Source organism: Sander lucioperca, chromosome 22, assembly GCF_008315115.2.
Source record: "Sander lucioperca isolate FBNREF2018 chromosome 22, SLUC_FBN_1.2, whole genome shotgun sequence".
In the NCBI taxonomy this organism is placed as follows: domain Eukaryota; kingdom Metazoa; phylum Chordata; class Actinopteri; order Perciformes; family Percidae; genus Sander; species Sander lucioperca.
The window spans coordinates 4,577,754-4,596,075 of NC_050194.1; the positions used below are offsets into that span (position 1 = coordinate 4,577,754).

General features: G+C 39.8%; 1 long non-coding RNA gene across 1 annotated transcript; it reads left to right on the plus strand.

Moving 5' to 3' along the window:
• The first annotated feature begins 1,669 nt into the window (after positions 1-1,669).
• LOC118494299 lies at positions 1,670-17,965 on the plus strand. The gene is made up of 3 exons (XR_004896420.1): positions 1,670-1,682; positions 5,371-5,375; positions 17,607-17,965. It is a non-coding gene; the product is annotated as an uncharacterized LOC118494299 (long non-coding RNA).
• Positions 17,966-18,322: the final 357 nt, after the last annotated feature.

The window sequence follows — 18,322 nt, forward strand, 5'->3', positions numbered from 1 at the left end:
AGTGCACTGCATTTACCACACTTCGACGAGTGACACTTTGAGTGTACTCAAATAGCTAGTATAAGTACAGAAGTGCGCGATTTGAGACACACCAAGACTCTGGATCAGAGGAAACAGACTCTGGATCAGAGACTCTGGATCAGAGGAAACAGACTCTGGATCAGAGGGAACAGACTCTGGATCAGAGGAAACAGACTCTGGATCAGAGGAAACAGACTCTGGATCGTCGGGCTGCAGCAGAGAAGCTGTACAGCTTTGCTATTATTGGTATTTTTAAAACTATAACTCTACATCTATCAACATTTATTTAGATGTTATCATGGTACCCATTTCTTTATTTTAATAATATTATTTCGGTCTTATTACCGGTGAAATATTACAGTATGCTGTAAGACAGAACAAGGGCTGAGCGGGGCGCATTCTAAGCCCATAACCCACAATGCAAAGCGGGCCATTCATATCAGAGAATCTGACAGCGATCAGCGGGTCTTTAACGACAGTATCGCTTCAATGTACATATTTAATCAGTGGTTTTGTCACCAGCAACAACACGTTGCTCAGCTTTGTTCCAGTAAGTTATGCACCGTAATAACGTTTAAAAAAATCAGCGGAATACTCCTGAAGTGATGTAGTAATTATCTCTCGGTGGATAGGAAAGATACAAATACATAATACGTAATATTGATGTTTTTGTCTAACGTTTTATTTGAGGACAACAATAAAGACAACAATCACTGCCGTGAGACTGGGTTGGCTCACACCTGGTACATTACATTGTTTCAGCTCACACCTTTTCTGAGACTTCCTGAAGAAGGGTGGATGCTGAAATGCGTTGAAGTGATATTTTTAATCTTTTTCTAGTGAGAATGAGCCAGGTGTAGTAAAAGCATTTACCTTTTTACTAAAGACGAGTGCCTTGGATATTCTCTGCTCACGTTTGTTTGTATGATGTCAGAGAACAAACGCTGAGTGTTTGATCTGTCGGCCTCAGCAGATTCATGTTTCTCATCATCACTGTAACAAAAGCTCTCGACTCGGTTCACAAACACTTTACTGTTTAATTATGTAAATGAATGTTTTTTGGGGCTATGGGCTGCACTGAAATCTGTAGACAGTAGGTGACAGCAGAATGCTTGAATCCTGTTGACAGACTAATACCCCCTTGAACCACAAAGTAGTGCTGTCCGTTTAACCGCTTATTGACTCCACAGGAAGTGAAGCAACTACAAAAAAGGTTTTAAGGTTCATGACTTATAGTAACTCACCTGAAAACTTTAGACAACTTTTGAGATATTTGTTTCTTGTTATGTTTTTAAGTGAAAAAAGTTTTTCTTTCTTTTCTTTGGTTTGACCTGGAATTCATCTTATTCATTCAGCCGTTTCTCTGCTGTGGAACGGATGAATGGTAAGAAGAGAGTGACCGTGTATGCTATTATTCAGCAATAATGCTGAAACTAATTGATTAAATAAAATTAAAAAATAGTTGGAAATATATTTTTATCATTGATTAGTTGGTTTCAGCTAACTAGCGTTAGCTAAATCTGAAAATTTGTGTCCTTTGTGATGGTGATGAGTCTGCATACAGACCGGAGGTTGAACAGCGTTACCTCTGGTGTGGTGAGAACAACCTGGAGCATAACTGTGGTGATGACCATCAGTGTGCCTGCCGGGGAAACCTTCAGGTTTTTGGTATCGTCCAAGGACCAAAACTGTGAGTCAAAATCATAACGAGGGTCCAGTACAAGGAAAAGGTCAGGTCTTATTAACAGGTGTTGCTGACTGTTTTTATGTTGGTTCTTTCATTTTTGTAGCTGCTTTCTCTTTTAGATCAATAAGTATGAATAAACTTCTCTCTCTCGCTCTCTCTGACTCTGTAAAAATAGAGATTGTTCTTAGATTCAGAGTCTCAGTTATTAATGAGCTTGATGCTTCGTTAACCAAACAGCCGCAGAGTACTCTACTGGAATTAGACTCTTCAATACAACGTTCTTGGCTGTGAACACAAAAACATCAACTAATTCAGCCCTCCAGAATAATTTACCATCCAACCAGAAAGAAATCAGCCACTGAGGTGAAATAATGATTCTTAGAGCAGATACTTTGTGTTGTTTTAGAATGAAAGAGACAGTTTCTGTTTGTGGTGAACACATTTCTTTTTAGACTGCTGTTAGAGTGAACTGTTCCTTTAATGTTGCATGCGTTTTCTTAAACGATAAGAGAACAACTCCATCTCGACCATAATTGCAGAAAAACCAAAGAAACGCTGGTGGATTTCAGGAGGGACCAGGTTACTGCCCAACTCAATATAAACAGCAAGCAGGATTCGAATTACGTGGAGCCAGTGGGAGCTGAGCTCCCATAGAGAGAGGATGAGCTCCCATGAAAGCAGTACATTGATTCAGAAAAAGGTAAATAGGTGCATAAAAATTCCCCAGAATGCAGGGAATGAAATGTTTAATGCTCAAAATTTGCTGCTCATAGACTACTTTTTTTTTTAAAAGAGACCCCCATAAAGATGAAATCATAATTCAAACCCCGACAGCCAGAGAACAAAAGCTGTATATATCCTTCTGTTAATATATCATAATCTAATTTGTTCTTCTACTAAATATGCTTTTACTATGTCTTTAATGAAAGTTAACGTATTTCTGCCAAAGTGTGAAAGCCCAATTCAGGCTGCTCACCAACATAATTAGTTTGCTTAAGAAGAACCAATGTAATAAAAAAACTATGTCTACCATATTGATCTTCATAGCAACATACAGTATCCTCTTGCATTGCATCAAATTACATCGTATCACAGTGAATTGCATTGCGTTGAATGAAATCATGTCAAATCACCCTGCATGGCAATAAGGCGAGAATCGTAGTCGTGTATGTCTACGCTGTATACAGTGGGTATAGAAAAGAATCACCCCCCTTTAAAAGAATCACATTATGTTGCTTTGCAGCCTGAAATGAAGGACACAGTTTTTGTTTCATTCAGCTGTATTTACTCAGTACAACTTATAACATCCACGTGAAAGATTTAACACCAAGAAAAAAATAAAAAAAAACATAATCACTGAGTTGGAAAAAGGATCACCCCCTTGTTTCAGTATTTTGTTGAACCACCTTTTGCTTTAATTACAGCCTTTAGTCTGTTGGGATATGTCTCTACTAACTTTGCACATCTAGATGTTGCAATATTTGACCACTTGTCTTTGCAGAACTGCTCAAGTTCAGTTAAAGTTGATGGTGACCGTTTGTGGACTGCTGTCTTCAAGTCATTCCACAGATTTTCAATGGGGTTTAAGTCTGGGCTCTGACTAGGCCATGCAAGGACATTCACCTTTTTCTCCTTCAACCACTGTGTGGTCAGTTTTGCTGTGTGCTTTGGGTCATTGTCATGTTGGAAGGGAAATCTTCTTCCCATTGACAACTTTCTGGCAGAGAACAGCAGATTTTCCTCAAGAATTTGACAGTACTTTGCCCCATCCATTTTTCCTTCTATCCTGACAAGTGCTCCAGTACCTGCTGCAGAGAAACAACCCCATAACATGATATTACCACCTCCATGCTTTACTGTAGGAATGATGCTATTTGGATGGTGAGCTGTATTGGATTTTCGCCAGACCAGGACAAATAATTCAATTTTAGTCTCATCTGACCATAACACCTTTTTCCACGTGGCCTTAGAATCTTCAAGGTGCGTTTTGGCAAAGCTCAGTCATGACTGCATGTGGCCTTTCTTGAGGAGTGGCTTTTTTCTTGCAACCCCATACAAGCCACATTTGTGGAGAATTTGTGATATTGTTGTCACATGCACACAATGACCACTCTTTGTCATGAATACCTGCAACTGCTTCAGAGTTGCTGTAGGCCTCTTGGTAGCCTCTCTGACCAGTTTCCTCCTGGCTCTTTCATCCAGTTTGGAGCGACGTCCTGACCCAGGGAGGGTCTCTGTTGTACCGAATACCTTCCAGTTCTTAATAATAGACTTCACTGTGCTTCTAGGCACTGATAAAGCCTTTGAAATTTTTTTGTATTCATCTCCTGACTTGTGCCTGTCCACAACTTTATCCCGGAGATCTTTTGACAATGCCTTGCCACCCATAGTTGATTGTTTTCTTCAGTTGCACTACCAAGGACTGAAATGCTTCAGGAAAACCTTGTTTCATGCTGAGCTAATCAAAATGACCACAGCTGATCACAGTTGAAAGTCAATTGGCTTTGTGTGCTATTGATAAGTTGATTAACTACACCTGGTTGGGTTTACAAGTCATTTTTAGGAGGGGGGTGATTCTTTTTCCAACTCAGTGATTCTGTTTTTTAATTTGTAATTTTTTTTGCTGACAAGTTGGTATTATATCTTTCACTTGGATGTTATAAGTTGTAAATACAGCTGCATAAAACAAAAAATGTTTTTGTCTGTTTTCATTTCAGGCTGCAAAGCAACAAAATGTGATTATTTTAAATGGGGTGATTCTTTTCTATACCCACTGTACAGCGGATGTAAACATACATGCCACGTGGCATGTTATCGCCGTCTTGCCATGTTATCGCGAGAAAATGTTATCGCGAGAAGAAAGCTATGGTTGAGTTTAGGAAAAGAAGAACCGGTTGGATTTAGGAAAAGAAAAACGGGGTTGGCTTTAGTAAAAGAAGAAAGCGTCAATTGAGTTCAGGAAACGAAGAATGAGGTTGGGTTTAGGAAAAGAACAACGGGGTTGGCTTTGCACAAACAAGAGAGCGAGGAAACGCCACATGCAGGACGCGATCCCGGCTCTCCTGGGTGAAAGTCCTGTGTTGGACCCATCCTCCCTACGTGGATTTTCGCCATTTCATACTACTCGCTACAGCGTAAATTCACACGCAATCACAATGGAGGCCAAACGGCGTTGATAAACACGCTACAAAGTGAGTATGCGTCTTTATAACACGCCAATAATGGCATACGAATTGACATGTCATACATACGGCAATTCATGAAATCAGTCTGGCTTCATGTAGTTCTACTCAAACATCGGGTCAGTTTCAGCAAATATGACAGAAAGTTAGTTTTTAAGTCTTACCTACTGCTCCTTTAACAACAATGCTCAAAGTAGACTTGTACTTTTGCCGAAATTTTGAAATGATTTGCAAATCAATGTGAGTTGACTTCACCAGTCCATTTAACGTTAGCTCGCTAATCAGACAGGATTTGTCCGTGGAGATTGAACATTTGGGAAGTAGCCGAATCAAAGGGTCAGCTCTAACCCTAACCCTAACCCTAACCCTAACACTATGATTCAGGTGTTTACTATTTCGCATTAGCCCTGTTGATTAAGCACCCTCAATCTAACTGGTCTCAACTCGTGCAGCTCGCTGTTTCTTGACTTAATCCAAGAGGCTAGGTGGTGTAGAAATGTATAGCATTTATTTTACAGTTTTTCTCAATTGCTAAAACACAATTTCTGAAACCTTGCTCCATTTTCTGAAAACATTAAACACAAAACATTATCTTCAAGCACTATTTACAAAACCTCTGACTCCTCTTGCAAAATGAAACTTTCACCTCAAAACAGTTTTACATGTGTTCATAATCAAACACTGCTCTCAAATCATAAACAAAATGATCAAAATGATATACACTATCAAGAAGTCAGTAAAGAATACACCACAAAATACAAAACACATTGTTCAAAACATATAGTTCTCAGGGAGAAGAACATTTTTACTGTAATCTCAAAACAAATTTCATACTTTTCTGTCACTGTCTTTAGATGAACGAAAACATCTTCTATCATAGTAGCTCAACATTGATCAGAAATTACTACTCTGCTTTGCTCTTTGCAATTTTTTTTGTTCTTCCTCCTACTTGTACCCCTATTTTTACAGTACCGTGCCCTGCCACAAACTTGTCCTTTGTCTCTGTGATACTGTCATTCTTGTTCTTTGTTGATATGAACCTGCAACCAGTCAAAATCTATTGAGCAGTCAGTACTGTTACAGTAAAAAATGGAAAGCACAATGTTCAGGGCCATACAATGTGTTCATTGTACAGTGTACAGCCTACAATGCACTGTACTACAGTATACAATAATAAAAGGGACACAAATCAAAGGAGTAAACATGTGATCAATGTGCTTCCTCTTGTCTTTGGGCTGGGTCAGGCCAGAGCACTTCGTCGACATCACAAGCAATATTGTCCCTCCTGAGGCAACGGGGGAAGAAGCCTCTTGTGTGCCGTATCCAGCCCTGACACCTCTCATACGCACTCGTCCTCGTCCTCTGACATCGTTTCATCTATCCATTCTCAGACTTTCTCCTTCCCACCTTCAACGACCTGTTTGCTCTCTGAACTGGCTTATATTAGTTGTGTCACATCATTTGAAACAAGTGAAATCAATTTTGAGTGGTTGTGTTCAATCAATGCCATGTGTTCTCTATGTGTATTTGATTGTTGCCACTTGTGTTTACCAGTATTTATGACATGTGCATTAGAGTGCAGAATGTGTTTTGAGAATGAGAATGTGTTGAGTTTTGCTGAAGTCTAAGTGAGATCTGCAAATTGTGTTTTACCATGTGAAATGGTTTAAGGTATTGTCAACAGACTGAACAATTAGCTAAATGAGATGAACTTTGTTCAGCCAATGGGTTTTAGTGTTTTAGCAATTAAGAAAAACTGTAAAACTACAATATTGTTCGGGGGAGGACCCATATAAGTGTGCTCCCCATTTTAAAACACTACCAAGTGCCTATTTTTGCATATTTATATAGCGTACTTCTGTCATATTTATACATCAGAGTAGTTCTGCAGCATGATTCTGACAGACAGGAAGTAACCACAGGCTCTGTTATAATGAGGAACACTCTGCAATCTGTCTATTATTTCATGTTTTCAGGCAACACACACACACACACACACACACACACACACACTAATGCATCCATCACCGTAATATAATAAACTGAGACACACTTATCACAACACTCACACACAGACGACATCACGGTATTTTAGGCAACGATGCACGTTCTCAGAAACACGAACATGCCTCAGACTTTTCTGTGATGAAATAATTAAACATCTGAACATAAGTTGATTGACAAGTTTCACTCGCTGTTTGATAAACTGTGTTCACGATGGGAAGACAGGGAGGGATCTGCTCTTGTTGCTGATTGGTCAGGGGGTTCAGACTGAACCTTCCAGAGGCCTGTACTACGAAGCAAGATTTGGCATTACCGAGGTAACCCAGGGTTTTCTGTATCACAAAGGTGGATCACTTGTTACCGGGTTCAATCCCCGTGGTAACGCATGCTGAACGCTTAACCTGGTCGGGAGCAGGTTATGTTGGAGATTAGAGATCAACCGGTGTAAAAGCACCGCCTACTGACCAATCAACACTTGATTGATAACGGTGTCACCGTTCTTAGAAGATCAGCTGGAGCTCGGTGCGCAGAGAGAGAGAGAGAGAGAGAGAGAGAGAGAGAGGTGCACTCAGAAAAGTTAAAACATTTAGAGACCGACAACCCCTTTTCCCTGATGGGTATCTTTATGAAAGATATAGATTTTCAGTGGAGGGAATTACATAAAGGCTATTTGTCGGCTTGTTGAGCCGTGTGTTGCCAACAGTGTTGGGTGTAACGTGTTACAAAGTAGAAAGTAATGCATTACAGTAACGTAACTACTTTTTCGGGTAAAAAGTAGTGTAACGCGCTACTACTGAAAATGTAGTTCCTTTTTCAATTCGGCGCAACGTTACTTTTCCCAGGGACAGATTTGACAGCGACACTGCCTTCTCAGCTGCGCGCTCACAAGCTCAACACGGGACGTGACAGAGGCTGGTAGCAGAGTAATCATGGCAAGCGAGAAGCAGCCAAAGCTAACTTTTGAGAGCGTTTTAAGCTTCGTGGCTTTTTGCTGGACGGCGCTCTGAGCCAGGCAGACACAAAGCTGACAACCTCACAGATGGATGCCGTGGAGATGGGCTCATACGTACACGCAGCGGACCACTGTGGACTTGTGTCGGTTGCATGGACACGCAAGGATTTCCAGAAAAGAGGCTGCATGTGTCTACAACAATGCACGGACCATCGTGGCTGCGCGACCGGTACAAGTCGAGACAGACATTACATAGTATACACTAACACTGTGTAACGCCGATGACCTGCTGATGTGCATTCAACCCGCGCTGGACTCGTTCATAATGAATCAGCCGTCCCTCTGTGAGGAGAGAATCCAGTCTGCAGTGGAGATCAGACACTTCACTGATACACCAGAGATCGGCTTTATGGTCAAAGATAGTTTTTGTATAATTAACTTCAGTCTCTGCCAGAGACCCCTGCTTTTAAAAGTAACGTAAAAAGTTACTTTCCATAGGGGGTAACTAAGTAAGATAACAGATTACTTTTTTAAGAAGTAACGAGTAACGAGCAAACACTGCTTTTTAAAAGTAACTTCCCCAACACTGGTTGCCAATGCCACACATCGGTTTGAATTATGTTTTTATATTTTTTATTTGTTCTCAGGATGGCTTACCACTGCCATGGTTGCAACTGAAATAATAGGCTAAAGCAACGACAGTTTATGGAAACACAAGTGTAATTATGGTCAGATCTTGGTCCTGATGGGGAGGTGATATTAATAAGCGTTGTGATACACATTTACAGCGTCGGCTATATTTTGCCAGCTTTCCTTCCTGTTTTAGGAAGCAGCGACTGTATTGCGTTTTGCCTGTAAAACCGTGTCTGTGTTCTTCATATTTATGTAGAATTATAGTTTGCTCTTCTTATGTAAAATATGTAGCTCTGGTAGATGTTTGCGATTGGTCGTGCTGTGCAAACACCGCCTCTTTTATGTGAACGCGCGGATTGGGAAACCCTGGGTTGATTGAACTAGTTGTTAACCACCGTCGTGACACAGCTTATGCGGGACCGTGGTTGTTAGGGTTAGTGAAGCAGAAATAAATCCAGGGCATGTTGCTCTTGATTCATAGTACAGGCCTCAGGTGTTACACAGAGGTGCAGTTGAGTCTACAACAGAACAGAAACTCAACTTCAGACTCGGACGATACAAGTTAATTAGCAGCCAGTTTTCACCTTGTGAGCCTCTGTTTGTGTCCGCGTTGCAAAATGCGCCCTGGAGACATCGACATTAGCAGACTGGGCCTGAAATTAACAGCCAACCACGCGACTAATGTGGATTAATTTTGAAACTGTCAGTCCAGCTGCCACATTGGCGGGTAGCCAATGAGAAGTGAGTGATTCATTAGTTGTTTTTTTGCCACTGTTGTTTCCATTTATTCTTGGATTTGAGCCACAAAATGTGTCAGCACATTACTAAAACAAGCAAGCAACAAAGAGATCAGGAGTCAAAGGAAAGTAAAAGATGTTTTAATACCATGTGGACAGTTGATGTTGGTGATGTCGATGTTAATCGAGAAGTTAATCTTTTGTATTCAGAACTAAAAACTGAAAATTAGAAGCAATTAAGGACAGCGAGTCATCAAAAAGCAGCTACACAAGATAAGTAACTGGAAAAGCCTGCTCTTCCGGAGATTAAAAGATACAACTCCAAGAATCGTTATTTATATTGATTTGGTTAATAACTGACAGCACTAACATGTGTATTCTTAACAAGTTCAATAACAATGCTTGTGCATTTCCTTCCTATGAGGGAATAAAAACTGGTAAAAAGTGTGGTAGTGAATTTTAAAATCCAGCTGCCACAACGATGTTGTCTTGTTTTAGATGATTCTGTCTTCAGGTTATCCTGCTCACAGGTGTCTACTTTGACCCACTGTCCAATCATATTTTAGTTCAAATAAATGTTATGGGTAGGGTTTTGTGATGTAATATTCTAAAAAACAGAGAAAGATGCAGAAAATCATGAAGGCAAGTCCTCGTCGTTATGGTTATATAGCATCTACCACGACACAAAACAGAAATCTGAGTGAGAGCCCAATATATGTGTGTGTGTGTGTGTGTGTGTGTGTGTGTGTGTGTGTGTGTGTGTGTTTCTGTTGGATCCCTGCAGCCAATCACTGGTGCTTTGTCTCAGAGGAGGAAGTGACATCAGCGCTACCTTATCACTCGAAAACAGACAGAGAGAGAGAAAATGTGAAGCTTGATATGTTTCATCCATTTGGCAGCTTCAATTGTAAACAAACATACATACAAAACATTCTGTCTGCCTGCCTCTGGCTTTATTATTACCTGACAGTAACGCCCATCCTGTTTTTCAATAACATTTTTTATTTAAATATGTATTTTTGTAAATGCAAACACATGTGGTATACATATTTAGAGAAGACATCTTAGGGAAGTGCCCCCTGCAGATGCATTCTGCTGCCAGGTGTGAACACGTTCTCAGAGCTGTCTACCTGTGATTGGATCACTGAGGACGGATGTTAAACAGCTCAGAACAGACCACAGACCTCATTCACTTACCCACTATACCCTCTATAGGGTTATACATAATATACAATTTATATACATTTAAACCAGGTCAGAACAGACCAGTGTGTGTGTGTGCGTGCGTGCATGTCTGAGTCTCCGGATTGCTGTTAAAGTGTTTCACCTGCTCCGAGCTGCACTCCTGCAACACATCACACTAATCAATGCTGCAGTTTATCAAACAGACCGTTGCTTCAGCTCTCTTCAGCCCAGTTCAGACCAAAGAGTCACGAAGAGACGAGTTGAAACTTGCATTTACTTGCAACGCGTCGGTCTGCAGCATTCTGAAACCTTCTAGTTCACAACAATAACACGAGAGGAGACGGTGTATCATCTCCATAGCAACGACTCTTTGTACTTCAGTTCTAACTTCCGACTTGCAGGCTTTTTGTAGCTGATATATAATTTGTTGGGTCTAAATATGAATGTGGATAACGTTAGTGATAGTGAGATGTTTGCTACAGTTAGATTTCTAGTAATGAATCGGTAAAAACATGTTTTATTTCTCTGATCTACAGCTTTGTCCTAGGCCCTTCCTCTCTTCAGTCACTCTCTTGTTTACTCCACCGTATGTGCTCACGGGTGCATGTTGAGCCTCCGTTAACAGTTTGTATCAGAAATAAAATTATGGATAATTTTACTTCTACAGTTTGTAGCTGACTTGACTTCTCTATTGGCTGTTGAAACAGGTGACGTCCCTTACAATCCAAAACCAGCCTCTGAAGACGCAACCAGCTGAGTCGCAGCGACACCATCAGCTGTTTGAGTCAAGCTGAGACGGGCCGTTTCAGACCGCTGAAACTTTCTCTGCAATGTTCTAAAAAGGATTTGTATGGAGTTAGAATCATGCCAAAACCTCACACACACACAAAACGTGTTTTACTCACACCCAACGATTCAAAAACAAACTCGGTGTGGTTTGCAAATACAAAACATCATTCACAAACTAATGCATTTTGTTCTGCAAATAAGAAAAATACCTATCAAACAAATACAGTATGTTTTACAAATACAAAGAAACGTATTTCTTCAGTGACAAAAAATATCCTCCAAGTACAAACTAAAATCCTTCAAGTACAAAAAAAAATTCTACAAGTACGAAAAACTGTCACGTGACTTTTGGCAGTAATTTTCCGCCTTGCTGATCCACACGCAAATGCCTTCAGATCCACACACAAATGGCAGTAAATTTTCTAACAAATGTCCTGTAATTCGCACTCCACAACAGCAGGTGGTGCTGTTAAGTCAATTTAAGCCTGCCAGGGCCATAGATATATACACGCGGATTTTTTTAAACGTTATTACGGTGCATAACTTACTGGAACAAAGCAGAGCAATGTGTTCCTGGTGACAAAACCACTGATTATATATATATGTACATTGAAGCGATACTGGCGTTAAAGACCCGCTGATCGTTGCCTGATTGGATGCAGATGGAAACTAGCATTAGCTAACTCTGGTACAAAACATCTTTTCGTAAGATTAATGTATTTTGTACATTGTCCCTGACAAATAAACTAATTAAATAAATAAATTCTCTGAAATGAATGCCATTGCATTGTGGGAAATCGGCTTTGCATGCGCTCAGCTCTGATCATATCGTGCCAGCTTCCCTGGGCGAAATAGACCCAAATAATAACATTAAAAGAAATACCATTAAACCATGACAATATCTGGTGAATAAATGTTGATTAAAACAGCGGTTATTGGGCTAAAAATACTTATAATAGCAAAGCTGTATACAGCTTCTCTGTACAGAAAGAAACGTGCTGTGATCAGGGAAGATCACAAAGAAGATCAGGCAGACCTCAGTGCGCAGAGAGAGAGAGAGAGGTGCGCTCATAAAAGTTAAAACATTTAGAGACCGACAACCCCGTTAACTTTCCCTGATGGGTATTTTTATGAAATATATAGATTGTAATGGGAGGGAATTACATATAGGCTATTTCTCGGCATCTTGAGCCGTGTGTTGCCAATGCGCACATCGGTTTGAATTATGGTTTTATATATTTTATTTGCTCTCACGATCGCTTCCACTGTCAGGGTTGCAACTGAAATAATAGGCTAAAGTTTATTCTCTACAGTTTATGGAAAGCACAAGTGTAATTATGCTCAGATCTTGTGCCTGACTGATGGGGAAGTGATATTGATAAGCGTTGTGATTTAGCCTACGCATCTACAGCGTCCGCTATTTTGTTTGCCAGCTTTCCTTCCTGTTTTAGGAAGCAGCGACTGTTGAGCTGAATCTCAGGAATTCTCAAAGAAAGTCTCAAAGAACTACACTTCCTAGAGTGCACCAGCAGCAGCAAGCTGACTGCTTGTCACCTGATCAGTAATTGACTGATTTGGAGCACCTGTGAAGGCATGGCGGTGCTCATTCATTCAGAGAAACAAACTTCAGAGAGAAGACACACCAAGTTCACTCATATGTTCAGTCCAAAGACGCCAACGGTCAGTGAAATGTTTTATTTTATTTCATGGTGTTTGAAATGCTGCTTAATATGTTCATGTTACGTTTAACTGTGTGTAGGTAAGGAACACATTGCAGCATTGACTTAATTGGTTTTGTGGTAAATGGGTTTGTGCTGAAATGTTTCAGTGTGAGAAAGTAAACGTATAAGATACAAAAGTATGATATAAAGTTAAAATTCTGGTAAATGTTAAAACTTTACTAACACATTTGGAAATTCTTGAAATTAGCTTTTTCTTTAATCCATGTTTCTTTAATGTGATTAACTCATTTAAGTTATTTAGAATGTTTAAACTAATTTAAGTTATTGAAAATGTTTAATTAAAATGGTAACTGTTTGTTCTCTGTCTTTACAGGTTTACAACCTAATTTACAGAACAGACCAATCAACTGACAAAGAACTAAAAATGAAAGTGATTGAGTTGGAAATTTGAGTTGTTCCTGTGTCCTTTGGAAGGTGAACAAGAGTAGGACTTGACAGCGACTGTACTGCATTTTGCCTGTAAAACCGTGTCTGTGTTTATGTAGAATTATAGTTTGCTCTTATGTAAAATATGCAGCTCTGGTAGATGTTTGCGATTGGTAGTGCTGTGCAAACACCGCCTCTTTTATGTGAATGCGTGCGTCGCTGGATTGGGAAACCCTGGGTTGATTGAACTAGTTGATAACCACCGTGGTGACGCAGGTTATGCGGGACCACGGTTGTTAGGTTAGGTGAAGCCGGGTAACAAAGAAATCCAGGACATGTTGATCTTGATTCGTAGTACAGGCTGCCGGTCTCGCAGAATTCCATGAAATCAACACGGCCCCTTAACCCAAAATCTATGCCAGTTTCACAGATTCGCCGAAAATTCCGTGACGGGCCCACGGATGCGATGCCTATGTAAGTCAAGGACAGGCATCATCCGTGGTCTACACACAGATTCCCTGATCACAGCACGTTTCTTTCTGTACAGGGAAGCTGTATACAGCTTTGCTATTATAGGTATTTTTAGCCCAATAACCGCTGTTTTAATCAACATTTATTCACCAGATCTTATGGTTTAATTGTATTTCTTTTAATGTTATTATTTCGGTCTATTCCAGCCAGGGAAGCTGGCACGATATGATCAGAGCTGAGCGCATGCACAGCCGATTTCCCACAATGCAATGCCGGCATTCATTTCAGAGAATCAGGCAACGATCAGCGGGTCTTTAACGCCAGTATCGCTTCAATGTATATATATATATATATATATATATATATTATATATATATATATATATATATATATATATATATATATATATATATATATATATATAAATAAATAAATAATCAGTGGTTTTGTCACCAGCAACAACACATTGCTCTTTGTTCCAGTAAGTTATGCACCGTAATAACATTCTAAAAAATCCGTGTGTATATATCTATGGTCCTGGCAGGCTTAAATTGACTTAACAGTGCCACCTGCTGTTGTGGAGTGCAAATTACAGGAAATTTGTTAGAAAGTTTACTGGCATTTGTGTGTGGATCTGAAGGCATTTGTGTGTGTATCTGAAGGCATTTGTGTGTAGATCTGAAGGCAGTGTGTGGATCAGCAAGGTGGAAAATTACTGCCAAAAGTCACGTGACAGTTTTTCGTACTTGTAGAATTTTTTTTTGTACATGAAGGATTTTTTGTTGTACTTGAGGGATATTTTTTGTCACTGAAGAAAAACGTTTCTTTGTATTTGTAAAACATACTGTATTTGTTTGATAGGTTTCTTATTTACAGAACAAAATGCACCATTGTATCATTCACAAACTAATGTTTGTGAATGTTTTGTATTTGCAAACCACACTGAGTTTGTTTGTGAATCGTTGGGCGTGAGTAAAACACGTTTTGTGTGTGTGAGGTTTTGACATGATTCTAACTCCGATTTGTCTCGTCCCAAATCATTGGTTGGGACTGGGAAACATGATTGATTTAACCTGTTTTCCATTGCTCTAGATCCTCTGCCTGCTCATCTTCTGTTAACCACACTCAACTTTATCTTTGACTTCATTGATATTGTTAATTTGATATGTGAAATAAACTACTTAATGAATTTTGAACCATCTGGCTTTCCATCCTTTCTACATCAGCTGACTGCCCCATCCCTCTAACTTCTGTAATGATCTGACTTTGTAAATTAAATTGTATTAAATTTGTGGTGATTTGACATTTATATCTGTGCCCGGTGGGAATTTAAACACATACATGCAAAGGGGTTCATTAGTCACAATAACGAGCTGTCACAAAGCAGCCAATCACCTTTAAACTCAAATTACAATAGACATTAATTAGCAGGAGTTAATGAAGACTAAGTGAGACTTGTCATCTGTAATTAAACTGTGAAAACTGACAGACGGACAGAGAGATAAAGAAAGAGAAAGGGAGACAGACAGAGAGAGACAGAATAAGACAGGAGAGACAGAGCCATCCTGCTTAATGTCTATAATCCTCTTGACGGGAGGACGGGTGGGGGGGTTTGATGTGTCGGTCTCTATCTTTAAGATAACCTCTTCCCCTCTATTTTCTCCTCTTTTCATCTCCTCCCTTCAGCTGTTAACTCATCCTGTCTCTGTATGTCTTCAATATTCACAAATGGAAAAAAAAAAAGAAAAAATGTATCTGGATTACCTGAAAGTAACAGCAGGGCAGGGATCCTCCGTCTCCATTGCTACAGCAGCAGGGATGTTGGTCTGTACCCTGTGACTGTCACAATTTGACACAGCTGAGTAAGGAGAATGGGCCGGAAGCTGGGACTTGAGCGTGGCTGTGAGAACATTTTGGTCACAACAACATTCAGTGCATTCATGATGGTTTAAAGTAAGAAGCAAAGTAATATAATTACCTTTTCACAGATGCAACAATCACGGGAGGTCATCAGGCTCGGCAGGTAGGTCTGGAAACAGTAGCTGTTGGCTTTGTCCTGTGTGCCGTAAAACAATTGAGTATAATTTGAGACTTTTCCTGAAGTGAACTGCTGCCGAGATGATCATGGAGATGGTAAAGCGTCTTATTGTAGGTTGCAGAATATAGATGAAAACAAAATTTCCAAAGTAATAGCAAATTTAAAAAATAGTAAAGCAAAGGATGTCTTTGGACTTGATACATCACTTTTAAAAGAACACAAAATTATTCTAACTCCAGCATTAACAATAGCTGTGAATCAATCTATAAACGAAAACAATTTACCTTTGGCGTTGAAAAAAGCAGTAGACAAGCCGATTTTTAAGTCAGGAGACAAGCTCTGTGTGTCAAACTATCGACCTATTAGCATTCTACCAGCCATCTCCAAGATCTTTGAGAAGGTGGTAGCAGAGCAGCTAGTGGAGCAGCTAGTGGAGCATCTTGACCACATTGAAGCATTACATCCTTGCCAGTTTGGGTTCAGGAAAAGACACTCCACAGAGTCTGCGTGCTGCTACCTACTAGAAGACATCAAATCCAGTCTTGATGGTGGAGGTGTGGTAGGGGCGGTCTTTCTTGACTTGAGAAATGCCTTCGACACAGTTAGTCACCAGCTTCTCATCAGCAAGCTATCTGATTTTTCTCTTGACATAAACACAATAGCATGGATTCAATCATACCTTAATGACAGACAACAATGTGTTGCGGTCGACAATACAAAATCACCCTTAAGACCTTGCAGCATGGGGGTGATAGATAGATAGATAGATAGATAGATACAATGGCTGTATTCATTTCTTGCAGTGGAGATGAACGCATGAATTAGTTTTTATCCTGTAAAATTATCAGCAGAAATGCAACAATAAAAATACATTGAAACCAGCTTCGTATTGATATTCATGGTTTATAATTAAATCAAAGTATGGACTGCAACCCCACAATTGGCAAATTGTCTTGCTTTAAAAAAACATTTTTTTATGGTTTACAAAGGTGCAGTTTGTTGCAAGTTGTGTCTGTATGTTTGTATGTGTGTGTGTGTGTGTGTGTGTGTGTGTATGTATGTGTGTGTGCTTATTTACTCTGCTGTTACTTTCCGTGCAAAGTGACACAAGAACAGTGAATAAGAAGCAGCACCAAGGCGTCCAATCTGATCTGAATGAAAGAAAATAGGTATACATCAGCCAATTGAAAAGAATAATAACCAGAGAAAAATATATACAAACATCAGTGGTGGAAGAGGTATTCAGATCCTTTACTTAAGTAAAAGTATGAATACCACTCTGTAACAATAGTATGTTTTACTTGTACTTGAGCAAAAGTGTGTATCATCACGAAAATGTACTTAAAGTATTTAAAGTATTCAATGTAGACAGAAAAATCTTCATATTTTAGAAACTTGAAACAGTCAAAACAGTTCTGTCAATTAATTTATAATACATCATAGTGTCTAAAGGCATGTCTTTTGTGTGCAAACATCTTACCTTGCAAAGTAACTGGAAACTTTGTCGTGTTTTTATTGGTGGTGCATTTGCTGTCCTCTGTTATGAGCTAAAGCCAAAAGAATAAGAGGTTGGGTTTAGGAATCAGAAAACTTGGTAAGGTATACTATCACTGATTAGGATTAGGGTTAGGGTTAGGGTTAGGGTTAGGGTTAGGGTTAGGGTTAGGGTTAGGGTTAGGGTTAGGGTTAGGGTTAGGGTTAGGAATGAAATAAATGAAATCCTGCTGCCGAAGGCAGCAGGATTGAAGCACTCACCATGGGCCTCAGTCTAATTCCCCCCTATCCTACTTCTCATTCAGGCCATTGGGCAAATGTGTGCCCAGTTTTTGGATCCAGGACCTCTCAACTCTCCTGCGCTGTTGGACAGACCAGGCTGGATTTGACTCCAGGATGGTGGCCCTGAGGTTGGTCCAGCCATGGTCCACAAAGTGCTGGACCAGAGGGATGTGCAGGTTCTTTTGCCTATTTATATTGTACCTGTGTTGGGTGAATCTAACTAATAGGGAGTTTCCTGACTCTCCCACATATTGTTTGGTACATTGTATGCATCTGATTAAATAAATGATGTTTTTCTGATGTACAGTTGTGTTCCTTTGGGTCAAAAAAACTTCTTTTGATGTCTGATTCTGTACCATCCTATAATTTCTATAAAAATCTCCCTGTGCTGTGGATCTCTGGGTTTTTAGGGGCCTGAGTTTGGCTTTGACCAGAATATCCCTCAAGTTCTTGTTTTTCCTAAAAGCTGCAATCAGCCTGTGGTCCTTTAAGAAAATATCATTACCTCCAGAGGAAATAAAATTCTTTTTTAATTGTTTGACAAATTTAACATTTTCTGTGGAATATGTGACAATAATTGGTAGAAGGGGGTCCAGATTAATTGGTTTAGGCTGGGTGAATGTCCTCAAGGCTTGGCGTAGCATGGTGCGAGAGTACCCTCTTGTGGCCAATGATGAAAATAGAATTTTTGTTGCACTTTTAAAATCCTCTATTCTGGTGCATATTCTCTTGAATCTTA